This window comes from Heterodontus francisci, unplaced genomic scaffold, assembly GCF_036365525.1.
Source record: "Heterodontus francisci isolate sHetFra1 unplaced genomic scaffold, sHetFra1.hap1 HAP1_SCAFFOLD_89, whole genome shotgun sequence".
NCBI classification, from domain to species: Eukaryota; Metazoa; Chordata; class Chondrichthyes; order Heterodontiformes; family Heterodontidae; genus Heterodontus; species Heterodontus francisci.
The window spans coordinates 1,258,237-1,278,208 of NW_027140677.1; positions in this window are offsets into that span (position 1 = coordinate 1,258,237).

Sequence of the window (19,972 nt, forward strand, 5' to 3'; positions counted from 1 at the left end):
GCAGATCCTGATACACTGTGAAACCCCCATACACACCTGGCAGATCCTGATACTTTGTGAAAACCCCATACACACCTGGCAGGATCCTGATCCAATGTGAAAACCCCATACACACCTGGCAGGATCCTGATCCACTGGGAAACCCCCATACAATCCTGGAAGGATCCTGATACACTGTGAATACCCCATTCACACCTGGCAGGATCCTGATGCACTGTGAAAACCCATTCGCATTTGGCAGGATCCTGAAACACTGTGAAAGCCCCATTCACACCTGGCAGGATCCTGATACACTGTGAAAGCCCCATACACACCTGGCAGGATCCTGATCCACTGTGAAACCCTCATACACACCTGGCAGATCCTGTTACACTGTGAAACCCTCATACACACCTTGCTGAATCGTGTTACACTGTGAAACCCCCATATACACACCTGGCAGGATCCTGATACTCTGTGAGAACCCGTACGCACCTGGCAGGATCCTGATACACTGTGAAAACCCCATAAACACCTGGCAGGATCCTGATCCACTGTGAAACCCCATACACACCTGGCAGGATCCTGATGCACTGTGAAACACCCATGCGCACCTGGCAGGATCCTGATACATCGTGAAAACCCCAAACAAACCTGGCAAGATCATGATACACTGTGAAAACCCATACACACCTGGCAAGATCATGATACTCTGTGAAAACCCATACACATGTGGCAGGATCCTGATCCACTGTGAAAACCCCATACACAACTGGCAGGATCCTGATCAACTGTGAAAACCCCAAACTCAACTGGCAGGATCCTGATGCACTGTGAAAACCCCGTACACACCTGGCAGGATCCTGATACACTGTGAAACCCCATACACACCTGGCAGGTTGCTGATCCACTGTGAAACTCCCATACACACCTGGCAGGATCCTGATCCACAGTGAACCCCCATACACACCTGGAAGTATCCTGATACATTGTGAAAACGCCATACAAACCTGGCAGGACACTGATGCACTGTGAAAACCCCAAACACACCTGGCAGGATCCTGATCCACTGTGAAAACCCCATAAACACCTGGCAGATCCTGATACACTGTGAAAACCCGATACACACCTGGCAGGATCCTGATCCACTGTGAAACCCCCTACACACCTGGCAGCTCCTGTTGCACTGTGAAACCCCCATACAGGCCTGGCCGGATCCTGATACACTGTGGAAACCCCATACACATCTGGCAGGATCCTGATGCACTGTGAAACCCCATTAACACCTGGCAGGATCCTGATCCACTGGGAAACACCCATACACACCTGGAAGGATCCTGATACACTGTGAAAACCCCATTCACACCTGGCAGGATCCTGATGCACTTTGAAACCCCATACTCACCTGGCAGGATCCTGTTACACTGTGTGAACCTGATAGACATTTGGCAGGATCCTGATACACTGTGAAAACCCCAAACACACCTGGCAGGATCCTGATGCACTGTGAAAACCCATACACACGTGGCAGGATCCTGATCCACTGTGAAAACGCCATACACACCTGGCAGGATCCTGATCCACTGTGAAAACCCCATACACAACTGGCAGGATCCGGATCCACTGTGAAAACCCCGTACACACCTGGCAGGATCCTGATACACTGTGAAACCCCATACACACCTGGCAGATTCCTCATCCACTGTGATACCCCCATACACACCTGGCAGGATCCTGATCCACTGTGAAACCCCGTTCACATTTGGCAGGATCCTCATACACTGTGAAAACCCATACACACCTGGCAGGATCCTGATCCACTGTGAAACTCCCATACACACCTGGAAGTATCCTGATACACTGTGATAGCCCATACACACCTGGCAGGATCCTGATCCACTGTGAAAATCTCATACACACCTGGCAGATCCTGATACTCTGTGAATACCCCAGACACACCTGGCAGGATCCTGATCCACTGTGAAACCCCCATACACACCTGGCAGATCCTGATACACTGTGAAACCCCCAAACACACCTGGCAGAGCCTGATACTCTGTGAAAACCCCAGACACACCTGGCAGGATCCTGATCCACTGTGAATACCCCATACACACCTGGCAGGATCCCGATACACTGTGAAACCCCCAGACACACCTGGCAGATCCTGATACACTGTGAAACCCCCAAACACACCTGGCAGAGCCTGATACTCTGTGAAAACCCCAGACACACCTGGCAGGATCCTGATCCACTGTGAAAACCCCATACACACCTGGCAGGATCCTGATCCACTGTGAAACCCCCATACACACCTGGCAGATCCTGTTACACTGTGAAACCCCCATACACACCTTGCAGGATCCTGATACTCTGCGAATACCCGTACACACCTGGCAGGATCCTGATACACAGTGAAAACCCCATAAACACCTGGCAGGATCCTGATACACTGTGAAACCCCATACACACCTGGCAGGATCCTGATACACTGTGAAAACCCAAAACAGACATGGCAGGATTCTGATGCACTGTGAAACCCCCATGCACAACTGGCAGGACCCTCAGACATCGTGAAAACCCCAAACACTCCTGGCAAGATCATGATACACTGCGAAAACCCATACGCACCTGGCAAGATCATGATACACTGTGAAAACCCATACACACGTGGCAGGATCCTGATCCACTGAGAAAACCCCTTACACACCTGGCAGGATCCTGATACACTGTGAAACCCCCATACACACCTGGCAGGATCCTGATCCACTGTGAAGACCCAAACGCACCTGGCAGGATCCTGATCCACTGTGAAATCCCCATTCACAACTGGCAGGATCCTGATACACTGTGAAAACCCCATACACACCTGGCAGGATCCTGATCCACAGTGAAACCCCCATCCACACCTGGCAGATCCTGTTACACTGTGAATCCCCCAAACAAACCTTGCAGTTTCCTGTTACACTGCGAAACCCCCATACACACCTGGCAGGATCCTGATACTCTGTGAAAACCCGTACACACCTGGCAGGATCCTGATACTCTGTGAAAACCCCATAAACACCTGGCAGGATCCTGATCCACTGTGAAACCCCCATACGAACCTGGCAGGATCCTGATACTCTGTGAGAACCCGTACACACCTGGCAGGATCCTGATACACTGTGAAAACCCCAAACAGACCTGGCAGGATCCGGATGCACTGTGAAACACCCATGCGCACCTGGCAGGATTCTGATACATCGTGAAAACCCCAAACACACCTGGCAAGATCATGATACACTGTGAAAACCCATACACACCTGGCAAGATCATGATACACTGTGAAAACCCATACACACGTGGCAGGATCCTGATCCACTGTGAAAACCCCATACACACCTGGCAGGATCCTGATCAACTGTGAAAACCCCAAACACAACTGGCAGGATCCTGATGCACTGTGAAACCCCGTACACACCTGGCAGGATCCTGATCCACTGTGAAACCCCATACACACCTGGCAGGTTGCTGATCCACTGTGAAACTCCCATACACACCTGGCAGGATCCTGATCCACTGTGAAACAACGTTCACATTTGGCAGGATCCTGATGCACTGTGAAACCCCATACACACCTGGCAGGATCCTGATCCACTGTGAACCCCATACACACCTGGAAGGATCCTGATACATTGTGAAAACCCCATACAAAACTGACAGGACACTGATGCACTGTGAAAACCCCAAACACACCTGGCAAGATCCTGATCCACTGTGAAAACCCCATAAACACCTGGCAGATCCTGATACACTGTGAAAACCCGATACACACCTGGCAGGATCCTGATCCACCGTGAAACCCCCTACACACCTGGAAGATCCTGTTGCACTGTGAACCCCCATACACACCTGGAAGGATCCTGATACATTGTGAAAACCCCATACAAAACTGGCAGGACACTGATGCACTGTGAAAACCCCAAACACACCTGGCAGGATCCTGATACACTGTGAAAACCCGATACACACCTGGCAGGATCCTGATCCACTGTGAAACCCCATACACATCTGGCAGGATCCTGATGCACTGTGAAACCCCATAAACACCTGGCAGGATCCTGATCCACTGGGAAACACCCATACACACCTGGAAGGATCCTGATACACTGTGAAAACCCCATTCACACCTGGCAGGATCCTGATGCACTGTGAAACCCAATACTCACACGGCAGGATCCTGTTACACTGTGTGAACCTGATAGACTTCTGGCAGGATCCTGATACAATGTGAAAACCCCAAACACACCTGGCAGGATCCTGATGCACTGTGAAAACCCATACACACGTGGCAGGACCATGATCCACTGTGAAAACCCCATACACACCTGGCAGGATCCTGATCCACTGTGAAAACCCCATACACAACTGGCAGGATCCTGATCCACTGTGAAAACCCCGTACACACCTGGCAGGGCCCTGATACACTGTGAAACTCCATACACACCTGGCAGGTTCCCAATCCACTGTGAAACCCCCATACACACCTGGCAGGATCCTGATCCACTGTGAAACCCCGTTCACATTTGGCAGGATCTTCATACACTGTGAAAATCCATACACACCTGGCAGGATCCTGATCCACTGTGAAAGCCCCATACACACCTGGAACTATCCTGATACACTGTGATAGCCCATACACACCTGGCAGGATCCTGATCCACTGTGAAAACCCCATACACACCTGGCAGGTCCTGATACTCTGTGAAAACCCCCGACACACCTGGCAGGATCCTGATCCACTGTGAAAACCCCATACACACCTGGCAGGATCCCGATACACTGTGAAACCCCCAGACACACCTGGCAGGATCCTGATCCACTGTGAAGACCCAAACACACCTGGCAGGATCCTGATCCACTGTGAAAACCCCATTCACACCTGGCAGATCCTGATAAACTGTGAAAATCCCATACACACCTGGCAGGACCCTGATCCACTGTGAAACCCCCAAACACACCTGGCAGATCATGTTACACTGTGAAACCCCCAAACAAACCTTGCAGTTTCCTGTTACACTGCGAAACCCCCATACACACCTGGAAGGATCCTGATACTCTGTGAAAACCCGTACACACCTGGCAGGATCCTGATACTCTGTGAAAACCCCATAAACACCTGGCAGGATCCTGATCCATCGTGAAACCCCATACACACCTGGCAGGATCCTGATACTCTGTGAGAACCCGTACACACCTGGCAGGTTCCTGATGCACTCTGAAAATCCCAAACAGACCTGACAGGATCCTGATGCACTGTGAAACCCCCATGCACACCTGGCAGGATCCTGATGCATCGTGAAAACCCCATACACAACTGGCAAGATCATGATACACTGTGAAAACCCATTCAGACCTGGCAAGATCATGATACACTGTGAAAACCCCATACACAACCGGCATGATCCTGATCCAGTGTGAAAACCACGTACACACCTGGCAGGATCCTGATACACTGTGAAACCCCATACACACCTGGCAGGTTCCTGATCAACTGTGAAACCCCCATACACACCTGGCAGTATCCTGATCCACTGTGAAACCCCGTTCACATTTGGCAGGATCCTGATACACTGTGAAACCCCATACACACCTGGCAGATCCTGATTCACTGTGAAACCCCCATACACACCTGGCAGATCCTGATACTCTGTGAAAACCCCATACATACCTGGCAGGAACCTGATCCACTTTGAAAACCCCATACACACCTGGCAGGATCCTGATACACTGTGAAACCCCCATACACACCTGGCAGGATCCTGATCCACTGTGAAGTCCCATACACACCTGGCAGGTTCCTGATACACTGTGAAATCCCCATTCACACCTGGCAGGATCCTGATACACTGTGAAAACCCCATAGACACCTGGCAGGATCCTGATCCACTGTGAAACCCCCATACACACCTGGCAGATCCTGTTACACTGTGAAACCCCCATACACACCTTGCAGGATCCTGATGCTCAGTGAAAACCCGTACACACCTGGCAGGATCCTGATACACAGTGAAAACCCCATAAACACCTGGCAGGATCCTGATACACTGTGAAACCCCCATACACACCTGGCTGGATCCTGATCCACTGTGAATAACCATACACACCTGGCAGGTTCCTGATAAACTGTGAAAACCCCATTCACACCTGGCAGGATCCTGATACACTGTGAAAACCCCATACACACCTGGCAGATCCTGTTACACTGTGAAACCCCCATACACACCTTGCAGGATCCTGATCCTCTGTGAAAACCGGTACACACCTGGCAGGATCCTGATACACAGTGAAAACCCCATAAACACCTGGCAGGATCCTGATACACTGTGAAACCCCATAAACACCTGGCAGGATCCTGATACACTGTGAAAACCCCAAACAGACCTGGTAGGATTCAGATGCACTGTGAAACCCCCATGCACACCTGGCAGGATCCTGATACATCGTGAAAACCCCAAACACACCTGGCAAGATCATGATACAAAGCGAAAACGCATACACACCTGGCAAGATCATGATACACTGTGAAAACCCATACATACGTGGCAGGATCCTGATCCACTGAGAAAACCCCATAAACACCTGGCAGGATCCTGATCCACTGTGAAAACCCCATACACAACTGGCACGATCCCGATCCAAAGTGAAAACACCGTACACACCTGACAGGATCCTGATACACTGTGAAACCCCATACACACCTGGCAGGTTGCTGATCTACTGTGAAACCCCCATGCACACCTGGCAGGATCCTGATCCACTGTAAAACCCCGTTCACATTTGGCAGGATCCTGATACACTGTGAAACCCCATGCACACCTGGCAGGATCCTGATCCACTGTGAAACCCCCATACACACCTGGAAGGATCCTGAAACACTGTGAAAACCACTTTCGCACCTGGCAGGAACCTGATGCACTGTGAAAACCCCAAACACACCTGGCAGGACCCTGATCCACTGTGAAAACCCCATAAACACCTGGCAGATCCTGATATACTGTGAAAACCCCATACACACCTGGCAGGATCCTGATCCACTGTGAAACCCCCTGCACACCTGGCAGATCCTGTTACACTGTGAAACCCCCATACAGGCCTGGCCGGATCCTGATACACTGTGGAAACCCCATACACATCTGGCAGGATCCTGATACACTGTGAAACCCCATGCACACCTGGCAGTATCCTGAACAACTGGGAAACCCCCATACACACCTGGAAGGATGCTGATACACTGTGAAAACCCCATTCACACCTGGCAGGATCCTGATGCACTGTGAAACTCCATGCTCACCTGGCAGGATCCTGTTACACTGTGTGAACCCGATACACATCTGGCAGGATCCTGATCCACTGTGAAACCCCCTAACACACCTGGCAGGGTCCTGATCCACTGTGAAAACTCCATACCCCCCTGGCAGTCCCTGATGCAATGTGAAACCCCATACACACCTGGCAGGATCCTGATACACTGTGAAAACCCCATGCACACATGGCAGGAACCTGATACACTGTGAAAAACACAAACACACCTGGCAGGATCCTGATACACTGTGAAAACCCCATACAGACCTGGCAGGATCCTGATACACTGTGAAAACCCCAAACAGACCTGGCAGGATTCTGATGCACTGTGAAACCCCCATGCACAACTGGCAGGATCCTGATACATCGTGAAAACCCCAAACACACCTGGCAAGATCATGATACACTGCGAAATCCCATACGCACCTGGCAAGATCATGGTACACTGTGAAAACCCATACATACGTGGCAGGATCCTGATCCACTGAGAAAACCCCTTACACACCTGGCAGGATCCTGATACACTGTGAAACCCCCATACACACCTGGCAGGATCCTGATCCACTGTGAAGACCCAAACACACCTGGCAGGATCCTGATCCACTGTGAAAACCCCATTCACAACTGGCAGGATCCTGATACACTGTGAAAACCCCATACACACCTGGCAGGATCCTGATCCACAGTGAAACCCCCATACACACCTGGCAGATCCTGTTACACTGTGAAACCCCCAAACAAACCTTGCAGTTTCCTGTTACACCGTGAAACCCCCATACACAACTGGCAGGATCCTGATTCTCTGTGAAAACCCGTACACACCTGGCAGGATCCTGATACTCTGTGAAAACCCCATAAACACCTGGCAGGATCCTGATACACTGTGAAAACCCCATACACACCTGGCAGATCCTGTTACACTGTGAAACCCCCGTACACACCTTGCAGGATCCTGATACTCTGTGAAAACCGGTACACACCTGGCAGGATCCTGATACACAGTGAAAACCCCATAAACACCTGGCAGGATCCTGATACACTGTGAAACCCCATAAACACCTGGCAGGATCCTGATACACTGTGAAAACCCCAAACAGACCTGGTAGGATTCAGATGCACTGTGAAACCCCCATGCACACCTGGCAGGATCCTGATACATCGTGAAAACCCCAAACACACCTGGCAAGATCATGATACAAAGCGAAAACGCATACACACCTGGCAAGATCATGATACACTGTGAAAACCCATACACACGTGGCAGGATCCTGATCCACTGAGAAAACCCCATACACACCTGGCAGGATCCTGATCCACAGTGAAAACCCCATACACAACTGGCACGATCCCGATCCACTGTGAAAAAACCGTACACACCTGGCAGGATCCTGATACACTGTGAAACCCCATACACACCTGGCAGGTTGCTGATCTACTGTGAAACCCCCATACACACCTGGAAGGATCCTGATACACTGTGAAACCCCGTTCACATTTGGCAGGATCCTGATACACTGTGAAACCCCATGCACACCTGGCGGGATCCTGATCCACTGTGAAACCCCCATACACACCTGGAAGGATCCTGATACACTGTGAAAACCACTTTCACACCTGGCAGGAACCTGATGCACTGTGAAAACCCCAAACACACCTGGCAGGACCCTGATCCACTGTGAAAACCCCATAAACACCTGGCAGATCCTGATATACTGTGAAAACCCCATACACACCTGGCAGGATCCTGATCCACTGTGAAACCCCCTGCTCACCTGGCAGATCCTGTTACACTGTGAAACACCCATACAGGCCTGGCCGGATCCTGATACACTGTGGAAACCCCATACACATCTGGCAGGATCCTGATACACTGTGAAACCCCATGCACACCTGGCAGTATCCTGATCCACTGGGAAACCCCCATACACACCTGGAAGGATGCTGATACACTGTGAAAACCCCATTCACACCTGGCAGGATCCTGATGCACTGTGAAACCCCATGCTCACCTGGCAGGATCCTGTTACACTGTGTGAACCCGATACACATCTGGCAGGATCCTGATCCACTGTGAAACCCCCTAACACACCTGGCAGGGTCCTGATCCACTGTGAAAACTCCATACCCACCTGGCAGTCCCTGATGCAATGTGAAACCCCATACACACCTGGCAGGATCCTGATACACTGTGAAAACCCCATGCACACATGGCAGGATCCTGATACACTGTGAAAAACACAAACACACCTGGCAGGATCCTGATACACTGTGAAAACCCCATACACACCTGGCAGGATCCTGATACACTGTGAAAACCCCAAACAGACCTGGCAGGATTCTGATGCACTGTGAAAACCCCATGCACAACTGGCAGGATCCTGATACATCGTGAAAACCCCAAACACACCTGGCAAGATCATGATACACTGCGAAATCCCATACGCACCTGGCAAGATCATGATACACTGTGAAAACCCATACATACGTGGCAGGATCCTGATCCACTGAGAAAACCCCTTACACACCTGGCAGGATCCTGATACACTGTGAAAACGCCATTCACAACTGGCAGGATCCTGATACACTGTGAAAACCCCATACACACCTGGCAGGATCCTGATCCACAGTGAAACCCCCATACACACCTGGCAGATCCTGTTACACTGTGAAACCCCCAAACAAACCTTGCAGTTTCCTGTTACACTGTGAAACCCCCATACACAACTGGCAGGATCCTGATTCTCTGTGAAAACCCGTACACACCTGGCAGGATCCTGATACTCTGTGAAAACCCCATAAACACCTGGCAGGATCCTGATCCACTGTGAAACCCCATACACACCTGGCAGGATCCTGATACAATGTGAAAACCCCATACACACCTGGCAGGATCCTGATGCACTGTGAAACCCCCATGCACTCCTGGCAGGATCCTGATGCATCGTGAAAACCCCATACACAACTGGCAAGATCATGATACACTGTGAAAACCCATGCACACCTGGCAAGATCATGATACACTGTGAAAACCCACACACATCTGGCAGGATCCTGATCCACTGTGAAAACCCCATACACACCTGGCAGGATCCTGATCCACTGTGAAAACCCCATACACACCTGGAAGGATCCTGATACACTGTGAAAACCACTTTCACACCTGGCAGGAACCTGATGCACTGTGAAAACCCCAAACACACCTGGCAGGACCCTGATCCACTGTGAAAACCCCATAAACACCTGGCAGATCCTGATATACTGTGAAAACCCCATACACACCTGGCAGGATCCTGATCCACTGTGAAACCCCCTGCTCACCTGGCAGATCCTGTTACACTGTGAAACACCCATACAGGCCTGGCCGGATCCTGATACACTGTGGAAACCCCATACACATCTGGCAGGATCCTGATACACTGTGAAACCCCATGCACACCTGGCAGTATCCTGATCCACTGGGAAACCCCCATACACACCTGGAAGGATGCTGATACACTGTGAAAACCCCATTCACACCTGGCAGGATCCTGATGCACTGTGAAACCCCATGCTCACCTGGCAGGATCCTGTTACACTGTGTGAACCCGATACACATCTGGCAGGATCCTGATCCACTGTGAAACCCCCTAACACACCTGGCAGGGTCCTGATCCACTGTGAAAACTCCATACTCACCTGGCAGTCCCTGATGCAATGTGAAACCCCATACACACCTGGCAGGATCCTGATACACTGTGAAAACCCCATGCACACATGGCAGGATCCTGATACACTGTGAAAAACACAAACACACCTGGCAGGATCCTGATCCACTGTGAAAACCCCGTACATACCTGGCAGGATCCTGATCCACTGTGAAAACCCCATACACAACTGGCATGATCCTGATCCACTGTGAAAACCCCGTACACACCTGGCAGGATCCTGGTACACTGTGAAACCCCATACACACCTGGCAGGTACCTGATCCACTGTGAAACCCCCATACACACCTGGCAGGATCCTGATTAACTGTGAAACCCCGTTCACATTTGGCAGGATCCAGATACACTGTGAAACCCCATACACACCTGGCAGGATCCTGATCCACTGTGAAAACTCCATACACACCTGGCAGGATCCTGATGCACTGTGAAAACCCCAAACACACCTGGCAGGATCCTGATCCACTGCGAAAACCCCATGAACACCTGGCAGATCCTGATACACTGTGAAAACCCCATACACACCTGGCAGGATCCTGATCCACTGCGAAAACCCCATAAACACCTGGCAGATCCTGATACAATGTGAAAACCCCATACACACCTGGCAGGATCCTGATGCACTGTGAAACCCCCATGCACTCCTGGCAGGATCCTGATGCATCGTGAAAACCCCATACACAATTGGCAAGATCATGATACACTGTGAAAACCCATGCACACCTGGCAAGATCATGATACACTGTGAAAACCCACACACATCTGGCAGGATCCTGATCCACTGTGAAAACCCCATACACACCTGGCAGGATCCTGATCCACTGTGAAAACCCCATACACAACTGGCATGATCCTGATCCACTGTGAAAACCCCGTACACACCTGGCAGGATCCTGATACACTGTGAAACCCCATACACACCTGGCAGGTACCTGATCCACTGTGAAACCCCCATACACACCTGGCAGGATCCTGATTAACTGTGAAACCACGTTCACATTGGGCAGGATCCTGATACACTGTGAAACCCCATACACACCTGGCAGGATCCTGATCCACTGTGAAAACTCCATACACACCTGGCAGGATCCTGATGCACTGTGAAAACCCCAAACACACCTGGCAGGATCCTGATCCACTGCGAAAACCCCATAAACACCTGGCAGATCCTGATCCACTGCGAAAACCCCATACACACCTGGCAGGATCCTGATCCACTGTGAAACACCCTACACACCTGGCAGATCCAGTTACACTGTGAAAACCCCAAACAGGCCTGGCCGGATCCTGATACACTGTGGAAACCCCATACACATCTGGCAGGATCCTGATACAGTGTGAAACCCCATACACACCTGGCAGGATCCTGATCCACTGGGAAACCCCCATACACACCTGGAAGGATCCTGATACACAGCAAAAACCCATTCACACCTGGCAGGATCCTGATGCACAGTGAAACCACGTCCACATTTGGCAGGATCCTGATACAGTGTGAAAACCCATACACACCTGGCAGATCCTGATTCACTGTGAAACCCCCATACACACCTGGCAGATCCTGATACTCTGTGAAAACCCCATACACACCTGGCAGGAACCTGATCCACTCTGAAAACCCCATACACACCTGGCAGGATCCTGCTACACTGTGAAAACCCCATACACACATGGCAGGATCCTGATCCACTGTGAATACCCATACACACCTGGCAGGTTCCTGATACACTGTGAAAACCCCATTCCCAACTGGCAGGATCCTGATACACTGTGAAAACCCCATACACACCTGGCAGATCCTGTTACACTGTGAAACCCCTATACACACCTTGCAGGATCCTGATACTCTGTGAAAACCCGTACACACCTGGCAGGATCCTGATACACAGTGAAAACCCCATAAACACCTGGCAGGATCCTGATACACTGTGAAACCCCTTACACACCTGGCAGGATCCTGATACACTGTGAAAACCCCAAACAGACCTGGCAGGATTCAGAAGCACTGCGAAACACCCATGCACAACTGGCAGGATCCTGACACATCGTGAAACCCCAAACACACCTGGCAAGATCATGATACACTGCGAAAACCCATACACACCTGGCAAGATCATGATACACTGTGAAATCCCATACACACGTGGCAGGATCCTGATCCACCGAGAAAACCCCATACACACCTGGCAGGATCCTGATCCACTGTGAAAACCCCATACACAACTGGCACGATCCCGATCCACTGTGAAAACACCGTACACACCTGACAGGATCCTGATACACTGTGAAAACCCATACACACCTGGCAGGATGCTGATCCACTGTGAAACCCCCATGCACACCTGGCAGGATACTGATCCACTGTGAAACCCCGTTCACATTTGGCAGGATCCTGATACACTGTGAAACCCCATGCACCCCTGGCAGGATCCTGATCCACTGTGAAACCCCCATACACACCTGGAAGGATCCTGATACACTGTGAAAATCACTTTCACACCTGGCAGGAACCTGATGCACTGTGAAAACCCCAAACACACCTGGCACGACCCTGATCCACTGTGAAAACCCCATAAACACCTGGCAGGATCCTGATGCACTGTGAAACCCCATGCTCACCTGGCAGGATCCTGTTACGCTGTGTGAACCCGATACACATCTGGCAGGATCCTGATCCACTGTGAAAACCCCATACACACCTGGCAGGGTCCTGATCCACTGTGAAATCTCCATACCCACCTGGCAGACCCTGACGCAATGCGAAAACCCCATACACACCTGGCAGGATCCTGATACACTGTGAAAACCCCATACACACCTGGCAGGATCCTGATACACTGTGAAAACCCCATACGCACCTGGCAGGATCCTGATCCACTGTGAAACCCCCAAACACACGTGGCACATCCTGTTACACTGTGAAACCCCCATAAACACCTGGCAGGATCCTGATACGTCGTGAAAACCCCAAACGCACCTGGCAAGCTCATGATACACTGTGAAATCCCATACACACCTGGCAAGATCATGATACACTGTGAAAACCCATACACACGTGGCAGGATCCTGATCCACTGTGAAAACCCCATACACACCTAGCAGGATCCTGATCCACTGTGAAAACCCCACACTCACCTGGCAGGATCCTGATCCACTGTGAAAACCCCGTACACACCTGTCAGGATCCTGATACACTGTGAAACCCCATACTCAACTGGCAGGTTGCTGATCCACTGTGAAACCCCCATACACACCTGGCAGGATCCTGATACACTGTGAAACCCCGTTCACATTTGGCAGGATCCTGATACACTGTGAAACCCCCTAAAACACCTGGCAGATCCTGATACTCTGTGAAACCCCCATACACACCTGGCAGATCCTGATACTCTGTGAAAACCCCATGCACACCTGGCAGGATCCTGATCCACTGTGAAAACCCCATACACACCTGGCAGGATCCTGATCCACTGTGAAACCCCATACCCAACTGGCAGGATCCTGATACACTGTGAAAACCCCAAACAGACCTGGCAGGATCCTGATGCACTGTGAAACCCCCAATGACACCTGGCAGGATCCTGATACATCGTGAAAACCCATACACACCAGGCAAGATCATGATACACTGTGAAAACCCATACACACGTGGCAGGATCCTGATCCACTGTGAAAACCCCATACACACCTAGCAGGATCCTGATCCACTGTGAAAACCACACACTCACCTGGCAGGATCCTGATCCACTGTGAAAACCCCGTAAACACCTGGCAGGATCCTGATACACTGTGAAAAACCATGCACACCGGCAGGATCCTGATCCACTGTGAAAACCCCATAAACACCTGGCAGATCCTGATACTCTGTGAAACCCCCATACAGAGCTGGCAGATCCTGATACTCTGTGAAAACCCCATGCACACCTGGCAGGATCCTGATCCACTGTGAAAACCCCATACACACCTGGCAGGATCCTGATACACTGTGAAACCCCCATACACACCTGGCAGGATCCTGATCCACTGTGAAGACCCATCCACACCTGGCAGGTTCCTGATACACTGTGAAAACCCCATTCACACCTGGCAGGATCCTGATACACTGTGAAAACCCCATACACACCTGGCAGGATCCTGATCCACTGTGACAACCCCAAACACACGTGGCACATCCTGTTACACTGTGAAACCCCCATAAACACGTTGCAGGATCCTGTTACACTGTGAAACCCCCAGACACGCCTGGCAGGATCCTGATACACTGTGAAAACCCGTACGCACCTGGCAGGATCCTGATGCACTGTGAAAACCCCATAAACACCTGGCAGGATCCTGATCCACTGTGAAACCCCATACACACCTGGCAGGATCCTGATACACTGTGAAAACCCCAAACAGACCTGGCAGGATCCTGATGCACTGTGACACCCCCAATCACACCTGGCAGGATCCTGATGCATCGTGAAAACCCCAAACACACCTGGCAAGCTCATGATACACTGTGAAAACCCATACACACCTGGCACGATCATGATACACTGTGAAAACGCATACACACGTGGCAGGATCCTGATCCACTGTGAAAACCCATACACACCTAGCAGGATCCTGATCCACTGTGAAAACCCCACACTCATCTGGCAGGATCCTGATCCACTGTGAAAACCCCGTACACACCTGGCAGGATCCTGATACACTGTGAAACCCCATGCACACCTGGCAGGTTGCTGATCCACTGTGAAACCCCCAGACACACCTGGCAGGATCCTGATAAACTGTGAAACCCCGTTCACATTTGGCAGGATCCTGATGCACTGTGAAACCCCATGCACACCTGGCAGGATCCTGATCCACTGTGAAACCCCCATACACACCTGGCAGGACCCTGATGCACTGTCGAAACCCCAAACACACCTGGCAGGATCCTGATCCACTGTGAAAACCCATAAACACCTGGCAGATCCTGATACACTGTGAAAATCCCATACACACCTGGCAGGATCCTGATCCACTGTGAAACCCCCTACATACCTGGCAGATCCTGTTACACTGTGAAACCCCCATACAGGCCTGGCCGGATGCTGATCCACTGTGGAAACCCCATACACATCTGGCAGGATTCTGATACAATGTGAAACCCCATACACACCTGGCTTATCCTGATCCACTGGGAAACCCCCATACACACCTGCAAGGATCCTGATACACTGTGAAAACCCCATTCCCACCTGGCAGGATCCTGATGCACTGTGAAACCCCATACTCACCTGGCAGGATACTGTTACACTGTGTGAACCCGATACACATCTGGCTGGATCCTGATCCACTGTGAAAACCCCATACACACCTGGCAGGATCCTGATCCTCTGTGAAAACTCCATACCCACCAGGCAGATCCTGATGCGCCGTGAAAACCCCATACACACCTGGCAGGATCCTGATCCACTTTGAAAACCCCAAACACACCTGGCAGGATCCTGATAAACTGTGAAACCCCCAAACACACCTGGCATGATACTGATGCACTGTGAAAACCCCATACACACCTGGCAGGATCCGGATAAACTGTGAAACCCCCAGACACACCTGGCAGGATCCTGATAAACTATGAAACCCCCATACAATCCTGGCAGGACCATGATAAACTGTGAAACGCCATACAAACCTGGCAGGATCCTGAAACACTGTGAAAACCCCATACACACATGGCAGGATCCTGATCCACTGTGAAATCCCCATGCACACCTGGCAGGATCCTGATAAACTATGAAACCCCCATTCACACCTGGCAGGATCCTGATAAACTGTGAAACCCCCATACACACCAGGCAGGATCCTGATAAACTGTGAAACCACATAGACACCTGACAGGATCCTGATACACTGTGAAAACCCCATACATACCTGGTAGGATCCTGATACACAGTGAAACCACATTCTCATCTGGCAGGATAGCTGATACACTGTGAAACCCCATACACACCGGGCAGGTTCCTGCTCCTCAGTGAAACCCCCATGCATATCTGGAAGGAACCTGATACACTGTGAAACCCCATGCACACCTGGCAGGATCCTGATACACTGTGAAACCCCATACCCTCATGGCAGGATCCTGATACACTGTGAAAACCCCATACACACCTGGCAGATCCCGTTACACTGTGCAACCCCCATACACACCTTGCATGATCCTGTTACACTGTGGAACCCGATACTCACCTGGCAGGATCCTGTTACACTGTGTAAACCCGATACACATATGGCAGGATCCTGATCCACTGTGAAAACCCCACACACACCTGGCAGGATCCTGATCCACTGTGAAAACTCCATACCCACCTGGCAGCTCCTGATGCACTGCGAAAAACCCATACACACCTGGCAGGATCCTGATACACTGTGAAAACCCCATACACACCTGGCAGGATCCTGATACACTTTCAAAACCCCATAAACACCTGGCAGGATCCTGATACACTGAACACCCCATACACACCTGGCAGGATACTGATACACTGTGAAAAACCCAAACACACCTGGCAGGATCCTGATACACTGTGAAAACCCCATACACACCTGGCAGGATCCTGATACACTGTGAAACCCCCAAACACATCTGGAAGGATCCTGATACACTGTGAATACCCCATACACACCTAGCTGGATCCTGATGCACTGTGAAAACCCCATACACACCTGGCAGTTTCCTGATACACTGTGAAAACCCCATACACACCTGGCAGGATCCTGATACACTGTGAAACACCGATACACATCTGGCAGGATCCTGATTCACTGTGAAACCCCCGTACACACCTGGCAGGATCCTGATAAACTATGAAACCCCCATACGCACCTGGCAGGATCCTGATAAAATGTGAAAATCCCATACACACCTGGCAGGATCCTGATCCACTGTGAAACCCCCATGCACACCTGGCAGGATCCTGATAAACTATGAAACCCCCATACACACCTGGCAGGATCCTGAAAAACTTTCAAAATCCCATGCACACCTGGCAGGATCCTGATACACTGTGAAAACCCCATACACACCTGGCAGGATCCTGATAAACTGCGAAACCCCCATACACACCTGGCAGGACCCTGAAAAACTGTGAAACCCCTTACACATCTGGCAGAATCCTGACAGACTGTGAAACTCCATTCACACATGGCAGGATCCTGATAATCTGTGGAACCCCCATAGACACCTGAAAGGATCCTGATACACTGTGAAACCCCCTCCTTACCTGGCAGATCCTGTTACACTGTGAAACACCCATACAGGCCTGGCCGGATCCTGATACACTCTGGAAACCCCATACACATCTGGCAGGATCCTGATACACTGTGAAAACCCATTTCCCACCTGGCAGGATCCTGATGCACTGTGAAACCCCATACTCACCTGGTAGGATACTGTTACAATGTGTGAACCAGATACACATCTGGCTGGATCCTGATCCACTGTGAAAACCCCATACACACCTGGCAGGATCCTGATCCTCTGTGAAAACTCCATACCCACCTAGCAGATCCTGATGCACCGTGAAAACCCCATACACACCTGGCAGGATCCTGATCCACTTTGAAAACCCCATACACACCTGGCAGGATCCTGATAAACTGTGAAACCCCCAAACACACCTGGCAGGATACTGATACACTGTGAAAACCCCATACACACCTGGCAGGATCCGGATAAACTGTGAAACCCCCAGACACACTTGGCAGGATCCTGATAAACTGTGAAACCCCCATACACACCAGGCAGGATCCTGATAAACTGTGAAACCACATAGACACCTGACAGGATCCTGATACACTGTGAAAACCCCATACATACCTGGTAGGATCCTGATACACAGTGAAACCAAATTCTCATCTGGCAGGATAGCTGATACACTGTGAAACCCCATACACACCTGGCAGGTTCCTGCTCCTCAGTGAAACCCCCATGCATATCTGGAAGGAACCTGATACACTGTGAAACCCCATGCACACCTGGCAGGATCCTGATCCACTGTGAAACCCCATACACACCTGGCAGGATCCAGATGCACTGTGAAACCCCCAAACACACCTGGCAGATCCCGTTACACTGTGCAACCCCCATACACACCTTGCATGATCCTGTTACACTGTGGAACCCCCAAACACACCTGGCAGGATCCTGATGCTCTGTGAAAACCCGTACACACCTGGCAGGATCCTGATACACAGTGAAAACCCCATACGGGCCTGGCCGGTTCATGATACACTGTGAAAACCCCATATACACCTGGTAGGACCCTGATGCACTGTGAAAACCCCAAACACACCTGGCAGGATCCTGATCCACTGTGAAGACCCCATAAACACCTGGCAGATCCTGATACACTGTGAAAACCCCATGCACACCTGGCAGGATCCTGATCCACTGTGAAACCCCCATACACACCTGGCAGGATCCTGATACACTGTGAAAACCCGATACACATCTGGCAGGATCCTGATTCACTGTGAAACCCCCATACACACCTGGCAGGATCCTGATAAACTATGAAACCTCCATACGCACCCGGCAGGACCCTGATAAAATGTGAAAATCCCATGCACACCTGGCAGGATCCTGATACACTGTGAAACCCCGTTCACATTTGGCAGGATCCTGATACACTGTGAAACCCGATACTCACCTGGCAGGATCCTGTTACACTGTGTAAACCCGATACACATATGGCAGGATCCTGATCCACTGTGAAAACCCCACACACACCTGGCAGGATCCTGATCCACTGTGAAAACTCCATACCCACCTGGCAGCTCCTGATGCACTGTGAAAAACCCATACACACCTGGCAGGATCCTGATACACTGTGAAAACCCCAGACACACCTGGCAGGATCCTGACACACTTTCAAAACCCCATAAACACCTGGCAGGATCCTGAGACAGTG